Source organism: Cupressus sempervirens, chromosome 3 (genome assembly GCF_028749045.1).
Source record: "Cupressus sempervirens isolate cs-2001-9-10 chromosome 3, ASM2874904v1, whole genome shotgun sequence".
In the NCBI taxonomy this organism is placed as follows: domain Eukaryota; kingdom Viridiplantae; phylum Streptophyta; class Pinopsida; order Cupressales; family Cupressaceae; genus Cupressus; species Cupressus sempervirens.
Genome location: NC_143120.1, coordinates 167,047,801 through 167,065,555, shown reverse-complemented (window position 1 = coordinate 167,065,555; position 17,755 = coordinate 167,047,801). Strand labels below are relative to the sequence as shown.

At 38.2% G+C, this 17,755-nt stretch overlaps 1 pseudogene across 1 annotated transcript in view; it reads right to left on the bottom strand.

Annotated features, from left to right (window-relative positions):
• Window positions 1-17,755, bottom strand: part of LOC149565292 (uncharacterized) — a 186,181-nt pseudogene that overhangs the window by 61,659 nt on the left and 106,767 nt on the right. Inside the window, exons 13-14 of the transcript XR_016362030.1 lie at window positions 6,690-6,891; window positions 6,219-6,415 (exon numbers count right to left, since the gene is read on the bottom strand). The product of XR_016362030.1 is annotated as an uncharacterized LOC149565292 (transcript). The remainder of the gene's footprint in view (window positions 1-6,218; window positions 6,416-6,689; window positions 6,892-17,755) is intronic.

Below are 17,755 nucleotides of genomic sequence, written 5' to 3'. Positions count from 1 at the left end.
GTTATTTGATTCTTCTTCTAACTTCTGCATTGGACCAATTTTCAATCTCCTCCTGTGTGTACAGATTGTGAAAAGCATGTCAAGGGCGGCAATTTACCATACATATTTTTGAAAAGAACTCTTCACCGTACGGACTTGGAAGAATTCTTCACTGTACAGATTTGGGAGACCATTAGAAAAAGATAAATATAATTAATGGAGTCTGCAGGTAAACGGCAATGGAAAAAACAATTAGCACAGTCCAAACTTGTGGAAGGCAGGAGCATGGCAGGTACAGGTAATTTGAATGAAGGTTCGAGCAGTGGCAAGGAGAAGCGCAAGACCATAGCACCTGCAGCAGCTGAAGTCACACCACAGAGTATACAATTTGAGGGATTAAATGGAATGGATTGCCGAAAATGGTGGCATGAAACCCCTGATGACCATCCAGTCAAAGCAAGCATCAAAAGAGCACAGGTTGAATGGGCCATTCAGATGCCGATTTTTTTGCATTAGAGAGTATGAAGGGTATCTGCGTACCATGATTGAAACATATGGCAGAGCCTCTCGCAGAAGCACATTTCAGTATCTGGGACGGAACTTAGTGGTATCATTCAAAGCAGCAAATTTCACACGGGTTTTTGGCATTCCAAGGCAGCAGGGCAGAAAGATTCAGCTAAAGAAAATTCCAAAGGATGGAAAACTATTTTTAATCAAATTAGTGTGTGGAGATTTGACTGAAGCAGAACAGACAGCATTAGCCGAGACATCAAAGGGGAGGGGTTTAAAGAAAACCGACATTCCGGAAGGGCCATGGCGGTGTCTGATGGACTTAGTCAAAAGCAGGCTCACGGGATCCTCTAGGGCATCGGATATCACATTTCTGCAGGTGTCCATGATGAACGGCATAATGACTGGGAAAGTGTATGATTAGGTGTCTGTGCTGGCTGAACGGATGCATGAATTCATGACTCTCCAGCACAAGACTTTCTATATGCCACATTAAGCCATTGGTCTATTCTTGGATGCTGTAGCACGGGTGATTCCAACGGAGGAGATTGAGGCACAGCCTGGACCACTGGCTCCAGGAGAACCTCCTATCATGCAATGGAAGCACTTGGACACAATCTCTGGGCAGAAGGGTTCAGCAGGTCAAAAGAGGCCCCGAATGGACATGGCAGATGATACTGACAGCAGCCAACAGGAGACATCTTCTGAGCAGAATAGTGTGGAAGAAGAAGAAGGTGAGGGCGAGGATAATGAAGCGGTTCAGATTGTCACGGCTACCCCCTTTCTATTTTCACGTACTACGGTTCCTATGACTTCCGAGTTGTTACCCCGAGGCCTACACATGGCTCACATTCCAGGATTTGGGCAGACTCGGCGACCGATATTGATGACTGGAGGATCCCACCAAGCAGTCACACTAGCCGCACCATGGCAACATGGGGTACGACCTTCTTCTGTCCGGCTGGGGGTAGGATTTACGGTCGGCTTTGCCCACCTGGCCGCACCTGTCGACCGAGAGACTTCTGCAGCTCCTGAAGCACTTCCGGTAGCAGCACCCATGGCGTCTGCCATAAGTCAGCCAACAGTAGTTGTTACAGTAGCACAGTCAGCAGAAGCTCAGGCACTTCCAGTAGAGAACGTACCAGACGGAGGAGTACAAGAGTGTACGGACCCAGCGCAACCAGAGGTCATGGATAGAGCTAGTGTTTTTCTGAGGCAGCAGTTTCGACTCGTCCCTGACAAGCGTGGCCCGTCCATTCAGTCCCCCAGCTATTTCGGAGTAGCACCTATACCAGAGCCTCAGTCTCAGGAGGAGGGAATGCCACATGCCGTGATTGCGCCGACAGCAAAGGAGGCGGCACCGGATGTGGGCATGGCTCCCACTGATGAGGAGGACACTAGTGATCCCAAACGGTCATTCGAGGACTTTGCCAAGGAGGATTACGGGTTGGATGAGGACAGGTGTAGGGACTACCTCAGGACTATGAAGTCTGCATTAAAGAAGGGGCATGATGTGGCGATTCAGGCTCACTCGGCGAAGGGAGTGGCATTTGATTCGTGCGTATATTCGTGGGATTTTTCCTAAGCAATTTCAAACTTGCTTTGTTGATAGAGGTTAGCCGGCAGTTGAGACACCAGAAATGTTGGCAGATTGGGCCATTGAGCCAGAGTTCGGACCGAGTGACACTCCGATGATGAAGTTGGCACATGAGATCGTGGGACTGTACAAAGAGGTTTACTATGCGTGGCAGCGCGCGGAGGCGGATAGGGCAGCAGACAGTGTTGTAGCTCAAAGGTCTCTAGCGGTTGAAAAAGAGGCAAGAGAAAAGTTAGCGACTGATTTGGCCGACAAGCAGGCAGCATGGGTAGCAGAGCGGGCAAAACTATTGAAGGATATGGCAGCAGTGGTACAGGAGAAGGACGTAGCTATCCGGGATAAAGATGCAACAGAGCATGAGTTACAGTTGGCCAAGAGACAGGCTATGGATGCTGCACTTCTACTGAAGGAGGCCGTAGAAGTTAATTCACAGATTCAGACAGATCTGCATATCCGGACTGACCAGGTGTATGAGTTGCGTCGTCAACAACACTCTTCTGGGAACCCTCCTTCTCTCTAGTATTTTTTTTTTTCTTGATTGTGGGTTGTCTCCTAATTTTGCTAGTCGTCAGGAGACAACTTTTCTTTTTGGGGGGGATGATGTCGTCGGTAGAAATTGTGCATTGGCCGACGGGTCCCTTTGATAGAAGTCTTGTTATGTAGCCAACGGGTAAAACAGTTTGTAGCAGGTATAATGTACCTGGCCGACTAATACCTTCGGGAAGGTTCGTCGGAAAGTATTTATAACCCCTTCGGGAAGCATTGTAATCATCATTATCTTATAGGATATCATACCATCGAAGTATAATGTACTGTGGGCATATGCGAATAATAATAAGAGTTCTGCTGGTTGTTGTTCATGTTCGTGTCTATTTCCTGTGTATGTTGCTTGATTAATCCATACGGTAAACAAACTCATTATTAAAAACCACTAAAAGTTCCAAATTCATGTTCAAAATACTTCAAACTGAGGTTCCACTATCCAAGCATGAGAAAAACTAGAAAAAGCTCCCCAAACTGCCATAAATAACTCCATGCTATATTCTGAAGTCTTCAATTTGAACTTTTTATATTGCTCTCATGCCCTTTTTGCTCATCGGCCCTCCATTTCTGATAGTGCAATGCTTCCAATATCAGAATAACTCTGCAAAACAAGAGCAGTACCTTTTCATTGTTTATGTTTTCTATGTGACTAAACTTTCTAGTCATAGAGAAATAAGAAATATAAGAACCAATGGGAACTTGTTTGAATCTGTACAATGGCTTTGCCAAATGCCTTAAGTAATAAGTCATTTATGATCATTTGTTTGGGTGTCATGATTTGATTTCAGAGGGTTTCTGCCATTTTAGATGTTACAAATTCTTTTTTTAATAAACTCTACCTCTGCTTGTTCAGACACTTGGAGACTATGACTTTTGGATGTCGCCACTACATCTGTTGTAATTCTGAAATATTTGTCCTTTGAATTTGTAGCATGCACTCTTTCTACTGGCTGAAAATGTTTATCTTTTGTTGTATCTGAATCTTATCACCGTGGCTTTCATTCTTGCTGTATGAGTGAAACAAAAGATTTCAAAACTTTTGACAGTTCATCCCTTTAATACTTTTGTACTTCATGATTGACGTCTCTGTTTGCTGGTGTATGTCTGTATCTTACTAATATTAATAGCATGTAGGATGGTAAATGCGAGATTTGAGTGAGTCATCAGCATTGCTTAGATCCATTGGATCTAACCCATTTCTCCTTTGCGAATGCAGGAATTGGAAGCACAGAATGGGCAAGATCTGGAACAGTGAGAGGATGGACGCAGTTGGATGCCACATCACCAGTCATTACAGGCAATGACTGGTGCCCATGAACCTTTCTCCTTTTACTCTTCTATTAAGTTATTGATTTCAGTAGGGTATAGATATATGTCAGCACGTAGAGACTACTCTCACAGTCAGATGTGTGGGAGAAATTTACTTTCAGAATTTAATTTCTGTCATGATTTACTCTATCATGTAAATATTGAACATTATTTCAAAATGAATAAAATACTTTCCTTTGATGTATTTTCTGAAAATTACTTTGGAAGTAATAAGCATGTATTTTACTTCATTTGAACGTATGTGAAAAATGAACAACACTACTTAGGGATAATATTGCTCTCTTGAATGTTATTGTTGAGAAGCTAAACAATGGTATATGTACTTGGAACAACAAATAAGTGGTGCACATGCTATTTCTGAGAAGTTGGCCGATTTCTTGTCTCTTGATTTTGGATGGGGGATAGGTGGACTACCAACTCAAAGATTCTGAATTACAGAAGTTTTTGTCATTGGTCGATCAAACTCTCAAAACAACTTCTTTCCAGGTCTCAAAGAAGCCCTCTTTTAAGTTCCAACATATGTGGTTGCAAGACCTTTCTCTTCACGTTTTAATAATGGACTTGTGTGTTACGCTTTTGAGGTAGACTAGAGTAATAAATAATATTAAATATAATGCAGAATATGAGGCAAACTAACAAAACATAATAACACAAAGATTTAGTTTAGTTCACCCAACATGGGCTACATCCACCAAAGAAATTGTCGTCCACTACTTCCATTATCTAGCAAAGAGAAAATAACAATATGATGTCTTGTTAGTTTACAAAGGTTGATTTATGTGTCAAAACAATGGTTGACTCCATCAAATAATAGGCCCCCTGCACTTCTTCAGATGTGTAGTGTCATGGTTCAAACACTTTGTTGGTGAAGCAGAAATTGAGGTTCAAATCCCTATTGGGCCACCGTGCACACATCTTGGCCTGCATGGGTTGTTGAGCTCGCATATATGAACAAACTAAGTGTCAAGATGAGATCCCCCTGTTTCTCGCCTCGCCAAGTCATAGCTTTGAATCCAAAGCATTTCATGTGGAGCCAAAAGGCGTGTCAAGCCAGCATTACATATGACTTTAAAAAAATATTAGGTATTTAAAAAAAATAGGCACCACTACACTCCTTTGCTGATTGATTTGGGGGGGAACATGGCTGACAAAGTCACCAAAGTTTAAACCCAACAAAATGATCAATCACCACAAACCAACAATCGCCCACTTGGAGAACGCTCAAGTTCACTCCGAATAATCTCCCATTTGGAAACATATATTTGACAAATAGTGCTGCCCATGTAACTCCCACTATATTGACAATTTTAATTTGGAACTCACCATTATTGTATCAGATTACTTTAATCGATCGATATGCTATACTGTTTAGTCCCTGCAATCTACTTTGGTCATTTATGGGCAGTCCTATTATTTCTTTATTTCTTTTGGTGGTGCATAAGCATATATTGTGCATGATCCAGCTAATATGGGACATTTTTTACTTTAGCCTGAAAAACTTTATAATGTTTGTTGATTGTAGGACAGAAAACATAATAAAAAGATACAAATATTATTCAGCTAAGAAGGATTAACAAATGATTGGTAATGTTATATCAAAACAATATAAAGCCTCCTGACGTGAAGTTTTCTGAGTCATTTAAAATAAACTGTCAATATATGTCAAAAAATGGCCGCAGGCAGAGAAAGCAGCATCAAAACAGCATTATTTGAACCATAAAATATGATTATTTGTACTAGACAATTTTAATTTGGAACTAACCAAAATTGTATCAGATTACATTAATCAATCAAAATATGCTATAGCATTCAGTCCCTGCAACCTACTTTGGTCATTAATGGGCAGTTCTATTATTTCTTTTGGTGGCGCATAAGTATATATTGTGCATGATCAAAGCATGATTATGCCTTGTCCAGTTCTAGTGGTACTTACCAATTTTAATTAGAATGAAGGTGAATTATTTTGCTTCAAAGATTGCTAGCAAAACCAAAATCAGCTCCTTAAGGCTTTTATAATTGACTTGACTTGCAATCACTTCAATAATTTTGAAAATTGGAATGGGTAAAGCTGTTGTGACTTGCAATCACTTATATAATTTTGAAAATTGGAATGGGTAAAGCTATTGTGACTTGCATAATTATTTAGAATCAAGATAATAAAAAGAATCCATAATATTTCTTTCCACAACACAAATCATAGAGATGGAACAAGTCATCTATAACATATTTTTTCTGGAAGAAAGGCACATAAGCTCCATACCTCAATAATTCCTAGAGATTTTAGAGAAGACACTTGTCCCATTGAACTTAGAAGTGGGATACAAGCTTTCAGACATAACTGTACAACAGCCCCCAGTGAATGATAATATCTTTTTCTATCATCTAATGCCAACAAAGCCTGTTCCCAATGCTCCAAAGATAAATCATCTTCAGTGACTTTGGTACCCTCACTACAGTCTGTGACAAAAAAATCTAACTGTTAGACATTCTGTTAAACTAGAAATACTTTACTTCATTTAAAGGAAGGCAAATAATGTATCAGTTCTTAGCGGGAGATGAAATTATTACTTCGGTAGGTTCCATCAAAAACAATCAGAAACTCCTAAAATTTCACACATTTCTCAAGCAATATTCCAAGGATATCTACAAGTCAAGTAATCACTCCTGGAATTCTGTCAATCAAAACCATGCACTGCACAAGAAAAAATAAAGATTCATCTGCTTTGAATACCTCTTTCAAGAGTAGTATCTGCATCTTTGTTGTTTGCACCAGAAGGCTTGCCCAAAGATAATTCAGAATCGCTTGAGTGAAATTTCTGTATCCTCTCTTTAAGATATTCAACTTCTGATTGAATATGCTGAAAATAATATGATGATTTTTGTATTATTGAATTTGCTTCCCACCTTAAAGCTTTAACAATTTCATCCAAAGCCTGATAAGCACGGAACAGACAAAACATGAGCATATGATCAAATATTTGCACTAGTAAATCATAAAACAATTCCTCTATACACATATATACACATATACAAGCTGACAAATGAGAAAAATGGAACCCAGAACTTTACTAAAGATCAAGAAATGTGAAGCATGAAGAGCACATCATCTCAAATATTTAACCATTTCCAGTGTGTCTAAGACAGATTCTTGAAAGAAAGCTCTTTCTCATTTTCTCTTACCTCTAAGATCTGATAAAATAATGATCCACTTTAGAGTTCATCAAAATTTATGCATTCTATCTCATCTATCCATATCCCAAAATGTTCATCGTATGCTGCAGTGTATTAATGTTCATCTCAGCTTTTATATATCCTCACAATGTTCCTCATATGCTGCACAGAGTATCAAATACTAGACACTCCCCAGCTTCCCCATTCTTGTTTGGTGACAAATATCAATGTCCAGAAAAAGGACAATACATCAGCTCATAAAAATGAAAATAACAATGTGAAATCAGTTTGGGTGTGGGGCATGGTTAACACAGAAACACATACTGTATGTGCTAGCTAATACTGAATGTCTTCTCAGATCCTATGACAAAACACTGTCATGATTGCAATATCTATTATAAAATATTTATTCAGTAAGTCAAGTCCTTTACACAAGGGCTCTCATACAGAGCCATTCCTATAAGAAGCCAAGTCCCAAGATATTCGAGATGCTGTAAACAGTGGCTGAAGGCGACCCTCAAGAAAATCTGGCTTTGCCAAACTGACAAACGATCACAACAAGTGAACAAGAAAATAGATTCAGTGAAGATTAATTTAAATGACAACACACCTGGCAACAGAGAAAATTGAAACAATTTGGAGCTATTGATCGAGCACGTTTTTTTATAAAGAACATATTGTATTTGTTTTAAGTTGTAATAGAGGGATCTGCAAACAAAGTTAGAGCAGCTTCAAGAAATTAAATATAAGCATAGACTACGATGATCAGTAAAGAATTATTGCTGAAGATTCCACAGGAATTATTGCTCCTTTTAATCATATGGGAGATAAGTAGAAGGCAAGTAAAACCTGACTCCTAAACAACTAAGAGTATTTATATAAAAGATTAGCTGTGTGTAGTCGGTCTACAATGTCTATTATTATGTTTCAATCTAAGTTACCAGTTCAAGATTGAGAACAGTGTGGGTACAAGAACCCAATACATGGCTTCATGAAAATGTTTTTTTAGGGGTTTTGGTACATGTACGTGTTGGGTGGATATTTTGCAACCGACAATTTTGGGTGAAAATTCAATCGCAAAATAGGATGACCAGCCAAAGCATGTGAGATAGAGTCTCTCCTACCTTAAAGGGAAGGCTCCCCCTTCTCACTATTCCTTGGATCAACTCAAGGTAAGAAAAAAATTGAGAGATTTATAAAGAGGGTGTTACTATTATCCTTTCTTCTTAACTTTCAAGAAAGTATCCACTTATTTGTAAGGCGAATAATGGGCAAGGTGAATCTCTAATTACACTTCTATCACGAGCTGGAAACAGTGATACCGATAAATTTTAACTAACTCAAAGGCTAGCCAAAACGTACCAGTTTGGCTCTAAGTCCTGTTGTACTTCTATATGGTAAAAGTTTTACAATTAGAGCACAAAGACTCCTAAAAGTAAAAACAATCTAACTATTTTGCGAATTAAGATGAAAATACAAGTCACAGACAAAGCTTCTAGCTATGGATTTTCACAATTGTTCCTGGTCAAAGCTCGGGCTTCAATTGTTTCTTAACTCTCTATGCTCTTTTGTTGAATACACAATAATAACATGAATCAAGACAACAGGCACAAATTATAGTCAAAGCTTCTAATTTGTTCTATCACAATTGCTTCCAGTCAAAGCTTCGAATCCAATTGTTTCTTTTATTCACTTTTCTCCCAAATTTGTACTACACAATCAAAGTTATGCTTGCACAAATGTGGCAGAGCTTTCTTGCATACAACAAAAGATAATTTTTACAATGAGAGGGCACTCCTTTATATAGGCAAAGAAGTTGAGAAAAAGGGGGAGGAAAAAATGGGAGCAACTCAACCAACTTTGACCAAGTCTAACTACAAAAGAAAATATAGGGTTACATGCAATTGCACGTGCAACTCGCATTACATCTTTTACATATATGTAATTCGCATTACATGCAATTATACTTTTTCATATAATGCATCTTCTCCAACTACAAACATGAAAGAAGAAGAAAGAAGACAGAAGAGAAAAGAACAATTCTGAAGGGCCTTGTACTTGACAATGCAATCCTAGCTGATAATAGGATTGGGAGTTCCTGTACTTTGTATTGCTGCATTCATGTTGATAACCATAGTGTTGCGTCTTTTGATGAATTGTCCATTATCATGTGGAAACTTGATGTGATCCATCTTTTCTCGCTCAAGTTGTCGTGAATTCTCCTTTATAGATCAGCACAAACTAGAGTCTTTGACACTTTGAAAACCTTCTTGACGATGTTCGGATGTACACTTGGAACAATTTTTCATCAGCACCTTTAACTCTTTTTCTTTTATGAAGTAAAGTGTTTGGCGCATGGGAATGCGTGTAAATGGAGATTGCCGATTTTCAAAAAGTGTCTTGGGCTTTCAAGATGTCACTACACGGAAAATGGATTATATGTAAATGCAACATGTAACAGAAGGTGGAGGGTGAAATGAGATGCAAGTGTGAGTGAAAGATACACTTTAAATGCATATGCGGATGAAGGCTAAGATGAAAATCATGGAAAGATACAGAAACATGTATTTGCTCATGGAAGTGCGAATGCATATATGAAGAGGAGAAAATGACATCATTTTGACTTTTCAAAAAGTGACTTTTAGTCAAATTTGAACTTTTAGATGCAATTACACGTAAGACATTTCATGTAATTGTGTCGTGCAAATGGAAATGAAAGATGAGATGGATGAAAACATAAGTGAAAAATGGGATTACATGCATGTGTGAATGGCAAATGAGGTGAAAAACATGTAATCACATTTGTCGGATGAGATGTGAGGTGTAATGACATGGAAACGGAATGTGAAATGAAATGATAATGCTTTCGCATGTAGTGAAGGAAAAACAAGTTTTTGGGAAAAAACTTGCAACTTCTCCAAAATGGAGAAAAATTGGCAACAAGCACACAAAACCAAAACAAAAGAAAAACATACTTTTGAAAACAACTCAAAATATGCCAAGATGCAATGCACTCCAAAGATGAAATTCGAATTTGGAACTTGGGGAAGAACCAAAAACATCAAAATGAAGGAGAAATTCATATTTAAAGGAAAAATGCACATTCTAAGGCAAAGATTCTTACAAATGACATCCTTTCAACAATTTCATGCATAAAATCAGCAAGGATAAACATGAATTAAAATGCAAGAAAGAAAAGGTCCACTTACATGAAGAATATGTGCCAAAAATGAAGGAGAAAGAGCTAAAATAGCAAGTTTTATAGTCTTAAGACCAATTCTCCCTTAAATCTGGATTTTCAAACAACCTTTTGACTTTTTCAGCACTTGCATGTAATGGACATTCAATGGTCGGATTTAACATGAAAGTGTCAAATAAATGGTCTCCAAAAACAATATCATGCATTTAAAACTCAAAAACAATCCCTTTTGATCAAATGTAGAGGCTGAAAATGCAATTTTTTGAGTTTTTTGAACAAAAATATGACTTTTTAATTCAAAAATCTGGGCCGTTTTTGCAAAAACGTGACTAAAAAATGCATGTTTTAAAGTCATTTTTGACTTGTGAATGCAAAAACGACTTCCCCAAATGCATATACATGGATCAAAATGCAAAAAAGTGACTTCAAAACGCATAAAAGTGGATTAAAACCCCAATTTTTCGAGCATTCTAAGCAAAAACGTCTCTCCAAGCAAAAACGATTTGGTGTTTTAACACCAAAATAATGATCACAATGAAATGGAATCAGCAAATAAGGTCAAAATGATTTGATTCCAAACAAAAACATGTTCCAAATTTGAAGATTTATGGAGTTTTTCCAAAAAACGTGCCCTAGCTTGGGAGTTTCAAACACGTTTTTGGGTGCAATAACTTGATTTTTGATGAGGGCAAAATGATCACCACTCCAAAACATGATGAATGCAACTGATTTCATTCAAATCCATAAAGAAAATCATAAGTTATGATCAAAATAGGAGGTTTTTGGAGCAAGAACATGTTTTCTTCACATAATAGGACATTTTTATGTTCATTACATATTTTAAAACATGTTGGAAGGCAAAAGAGGACCTTTTAGAGTTCATTACATGTTTTAAAATATGTCTTGAGACATAATCTCACTTTTTGAAGCCCATTACATATTTTAAAATGTGCAAGTCTCCAAAATCTCACTTTTTGGAGTCATATATTTTATAAACATATCTCACATTTTTCATGCACAAGCATGAAAACTCAACTTTTCATGTCATTGCATCAAAAAGGTCCACTTTTACAAGCATTTGATGTAATGACTTGGAAAAGGTCCTCAAAATGAGTTTTCATATGCATTAGCATGAAAAGTTTCCACTTTTGATAGTTTTTTACATGCATATGCACATAAAATGTCCACTTTTAGGCTTTTAAGTTATGCATTTCACTTATTTTTATAAAAATGTCAACAATATGGGTCAAAAATAACATTTATGCATCATATTAATCAATATAATACATAAACATTATATTAAAGTGACATTTATATAAGTATTTGATTTAAAAAATCAAAAATTTAAAAAGTAACTATATAGTTCTATAGTTACTTTAAGGGAAAAATTAAAAAGTAACTCAACTTATAATTATAACATAAAGTGCACTATAGTCACTTTAAGTTATAAATTTAAAAGATAAAGTAACTTAAAAACATAACAAAAAGTGAGTAAAATGTTATATTTTCAAAAAGTGAATGTCAAAATGAAAATATAACATCATTTTTTTAATTCATGCTGTTGCACCTAAAATGTCCACTTTTGAAGCACTAAAATGACCATATCTCTTGACTGACAACTCCGATTGATCCGATTGACCTCTAGGTTAGACCAAATTGAAGGGAAAAACGAAAGACATGACATGAGCAAAAACAAAGGACTAAAAACAAACAAACACAAACTCAAAAGCAAAGAATGGACTGTGAAGGCTTCAAAAATCAAGCAAAGGCTCGACAGAAAGCAAAACGAAAATGACTTGACAAAGGCCTTCAGTAAAAGGATTCATTGTATCAATTGGTAGCAATTGGTTAATCAGTACTAACCAATTAAATAATGAAATAAACTCAGAGAAATGCAAAACTAATTTGAAGAAGTTCCGTACTGTTACCTACATTTTGTGGTGACAAAATGCAGGACAACAGTACGTATATATATGCATTACATATACAAAGAAATAAGAGAAATATGCAGAATTCTAAAACTAAATCATTTCATAGTATGACACTTGATCATTGATCAATGACACAAGTCAAAGATAAATATTAAATGCCAAGTAATGGTGGGAAAGTAATTGAATAAGCATATACTTACCCACAGCAGGTATCATGTGTGCACTCAGTAGGTACCCATACACATACCCATACCAGGAGCATAGCTGAACCTAGTACGGGGTCTGTGGGTACAAACTCAATAACATAGTTTTTGATAATAGTGGTTATCTAAATATGCATTAATTGTTTGTCGGCTTTGCCCAGTTACAAGTGTCAGTTGGTTGACGATTGTGGTCTTCCTGGTAACCATCGAGTGTATTATCAAGCAAAGCAAACTGATCTAGATGGATCAACTCCGACTCCTAGCTAACCATCTCTAGTCTTCTTCTACATTAATTTCATGTACAACCAAACATTTATCTCTTCCTATATTCGGCATGCATTGTCATCCCTATAAGTAATTCATGTATTTTCTTTTATGAGATAGAGCAGTAACCATTTTCCATTGTTTCCTTAAACAAAATCAAGTCATATTTTAAGTCATTCATACCCTCATATAAAAATAAAGACAAAAAAAGGCCACAATGTGGTCAAAGCAATTGTTTACCGTACAGGGTAAAAGGATACTTAATGCATGTAGTTTAGTAAGATATAACACAAAACAGATACTTTATTCATATACACAATATGCACCTCAATGCTTATAATATGATTATGCTCATTACAATGATTCTAATGATTACAATGACGATTTTCCGAAGTCCCTTTTGGACAGTGTACATACACTTTCCTGAAGGGATGACTCAACCATCACGCGCCCATTTGGATACTATTCTATCCGTCGACTACAATATAGAATTTACTGACAACATCATCCCCCCAAAAAGTGAAGTTGTCTCCAGACGACAATTACAAAATATTCGAGACAAATTAACAAAATAGAATAGACTGATTGTAACTAACTATAACACGATAGATCTTTTTCTATCACATCACATTCACATTTATCCCATGCCCGCACCAAACTGGTCTCTAAAACACATTGCATCTATAGCCTCTGCTAACACAATACTTTCTTCTTAGCCAAGTTGACCTTGATAGCCACCCGTGCCACCCTCTTTGCTTCCAATGCCTGGGTACGCTGAGCCAAGTGTCACTCTACTGCCTCCAACTGGATGATCAGCTCCTCCAAGCTCTCTATGCATCCAACAAGACAACCTCACATCCAACACCTACTCTGAGTGCCTCAAAGCGTAGCACCCCTCTCGAAAGGCTTGCTCCAGTGCTCTCTCCACCTCTGACATACAAACACTCCATGCCTGCAGCAGCTTCAAGTCTCATCAACTAGTCACACTTCCCACAACTGATAACTTAACTGGCTGGGGGTCTGGAGGCAACGCCCCCAACGGGGTTAAGGGGCAACACCCTCGCAAGGTGTTGGGCCCAAGACCAAATTAACACCCTCAAACTCATACAGAAGTCTATGGAATACACCATTTTTGTGATTTTCTTCTGATCCCATACTCTTCTTACCAACCACTTATGTTTTCTTCATTACCTATTGATGTCTTTCCCTCTGGTACCATACATTTTCCATTGTCAATTGTTATGATTTCTCATCGGTTTTTTTTTTAAGAACATCCATGAGTGTTTCCTACTCAACCGTACGGTTATGACACTTCATTACTTTTGATACGTACGGTGCTTCCTCTTTTTATACCACAACTTTACTTCATACGTTGTGCGGCCACATGATGGATTGCTTTTGCCATAGCCATACAGCCGTACGGTCTCCTTACTATCGTAGGATCTACCTGCTACTATACGGCCTCCGCACTCTAACTGTTGCTACCATACGAAACATACAGTATGGTTCTACTGCTATTGATGTCCATACGTGTTCGTTGTACAGTCTCTCTCATTCGTTGTACGATCACCCAACCTCCAAGCAATACGGTCGTACAATTCACTTAAGGGCGTCTCCTTGCAACTTTCCCAATTGTACAATGTATCCTGATTTATTCCTCTATATGGTCGTACATACTCCAACCTTTTGCCTGACCGTATGGTGTCTGTTCTCCTGAATGTATTCTTTAAGTCCGTATGGTATCCCTTGCACTAGATGGCCATACGGTATGCCTTTCTTTCTACTTTGAGTGTCGTGCGATGCCTTGCAATGTCTCTATTCTTTTCTCTTCCGTATGCCACACTTTTGTGACACCAAATTGTCGTATGGTATTTAAGTTTCACCCTTCCCTCATTTTCGTATAGCACCTCTCCCTTTTCCATACGGTCGTACGAAGGTTGTTTGTGTGCACAATTCCTCTTTGCAATTTCACGAGCCATAAGGTAAACTGTTCCTTCCCAATAGCCGTATGGTTCCAATTTTCTCCTCTTTATGCTATTGTACGGGTCTCAAAAGTCGTACGACACTTTAATATTCATGTTCTTCATACTCATCCTTTTATTACTTCTGTGTCTGTACTAAAAAAGTATGCTCAACTTTATATTTTATCTACATTTTCATATATACATTAATAATTACTACTTTTACACTTTCTCTCAATTGTCCATCCACAGAGGTGTATTATTTCTTTTATGATAGACATTGAGCTTCGACCCATTCACTGCATTGGCTACTTCCTTCCCGTCAAGCATCCATAATTTTATTGCTCTGTTATCACCCACTTCATGGATTTTATATGGTCCTACCCAGTTTACTTTGAACTTTCTTGGTTTGATCTCATTCCACCCATTATACTTCAAAACTAACTGGCCTAATTGAAATTTATTCAATTTTAAATGCTTGTCATGCCATACCTTTCGCCTGTTTTGTGTAACTTTCATGGCCCATTGTGCTTGCAATTATTGCTCATCTAGTTTATTTAAATTGTACAACCTTTCTCTCAAACTTTCCATATCTCCCAATTTGTTCTCAATCATGATCCTTAAACTCGATACTATGAATTTCGTCAGCTGCCACTCTTTGCCGTCAATAACTATATTCTTGATTCTAGAACCTTCACTCCGTACAATTGCAGATTTTATTAATCCCTTCCTCTTTGTTTTCTATACAGATCGTACGATGTGTTTTCCTTGCTGTCGGCACCTTTCTACTATATCCATGGTGCAGTGTAACCCTCTCTTTCCGTGCAATCCGTTCATCGGGTACCATACGGTTGAATTTTTCCTTTTGCTAGGTTCATACGGTATGTTCTTCCCTTCAACTTCAGCCATAACCGCCTTTTCCTTCTTTGTATTCCTTCGAACATTCATTTTCCTCTCCTTTCTGACCTTCGTCAACCCTTAACATATTATAGCTCGAAAAGAGCTTGTAATCCTCCATCTGCCAATGGAGTAGGCCATTCACTGAGTCTAGGTCGTCATCATTCAACCCTCCTAATCTCAACACTCCATCCGATTCTATTCTCTTCTTTCCTTCATCGTCACTCTCACCTTCACCTTTTGAGTGACGACGTTGCCTCCTCACCTACCATCTATGCGTGCAAGTCAATTATAAATCTTTGGCCTCCATGTTCCATGAATAGGGTATTTTGTTTCTAGTGATGTTTCACTTTTGCTTGCACCAACTAACCCCGTCCAAAGATAGTGTCATACCCTCTTCTTTTCAGTGGAATGACCACAAAATCTAATAAACATGGTTGCGTTCCAATAGTTATCGGTTGTGCCATCAAGGTTCCCAACGGTTTGATTCTGTGTTGGTTCACCATGAGTAACTGGAATGTAGGTGGCCACAGTGTAGGTTGCCCTAACTTTTTCCATATAGAAGGTAACACATTCACACGTGACCCTTCGTCCACAATTGTGTCTGTAAGTACAATTTCCAGAATATCGATCTCGACAACTTTTGGGTGCCTTCCCGTCGTGAGTGCCAGTAGCATAGGGTTTATTGCCGTTGTTCCACTACCGTCCTTTCCTATTTCCTTTGTTGCTTTCGAAAGCGGTGTCATATTCAGAATGGTCATCCTTAATTGGGGCATTGTAAGGTCATTTAATTTAATAGGGACTTCTGTTTGCATTACTTGCCTTATCATGTTTTGTTCAACTAAGTTCCTCTTCGAGGTATCGACAGTGTCTTTTACTTGCAACTTACCTTTTTTCATCTATCTTTCCAGCTCTGTTTGTGCTTGCTGTAACCTCTCCTTTTCTTCTTTTGCATCAGTGTATTTTTCCTTCGTAGCTTGCTCACATGTAATTGCTAGTACCTTCTCATCACATGCTTTGATGCTTAACAAATTTACCCCTTGCTTTGGGCATTTTAAATCTTCATGGTCTCCCGGACCACACCATTTGCATAACAGTTGGGACGTCTCCTTTGTGGCACAATCTCTAGGGAAATGCCCCCAGAGGTTGCACGCACAGCACTATATCATTGGCCATCCATTCGTGTCATACTATATCTAACTCCGGCCTCCATTGTTATTATCGTTATTATTATTATCGCCCCTTCCGCATTGATTATTGTTGTGATAACCCCTTGAGGTTGCATCGTTGTTTGTGTTTGTTCTGGCAGACACTTCCTATGCCAATAATACTTGTTGGTGTCCTTTTGACTTCATATTAAACGGGCACTCCTTTATGGAATGTCCTGCAACCTGGCAGATATCATAGAATTGTTTCTTCGGGCATGAGCCCTTTATGTGGCCTTCCTCTTTACAATCCGTATACCACAATTCTCCTTTCAAGTCAAGATTCTTTTTCAAATTTTTAAACTCTTTCATCATCCATAGCATATCCTTCTGTAACCCTCGAACTTTCTTGCTTGATTCATCACTACTGCTACCTTCGGATGATGAATCCTCTGAATCCGACGATTTGTGCTTCTTGTTTATTTTTTGTTCACTTTCCAAATCCATCGCCCTATTATTTGCATCTATGTACAATGTTGGAGGCACAATCTTCATTTTTTTCTTCAGAGCTGGTCATAGCCTCTCAAGTTCTCAACAAACCATCGTTTCTTTAATCCGTCAACCGGTGGGCTCTCCATCTTTCCCAACAACTCTTTTAGCCATCTTGCATAGACACAGACCGTTTCGTTCTTTCCCTGCTTTGTGCCATATACTTGTGCTATAATATCGTCATTGTCCCTTAGCAGCCGGAACTCTGCTACGAACTCCTTAACTTCTACCCATGTAGTTAGCTTCTGAGGATCTGCGTCTACAAACCAATCAATTGCTATGCCCCGCAGGGTCGCTAGAAACTGTCGGACCCAATCAGCCTCTTCTGTTACACCATTTGCTGTCCATAATTGTTTCACACATCTTGCAATGTCTAATCGGATCTATTGTTTCGTCACCATTAAACTTCGGCAATTTCTCCTTTGATCTTGCCATTGCTACTTTATTTTGATTCTGTGGTACTTGTGTACCCGCGTT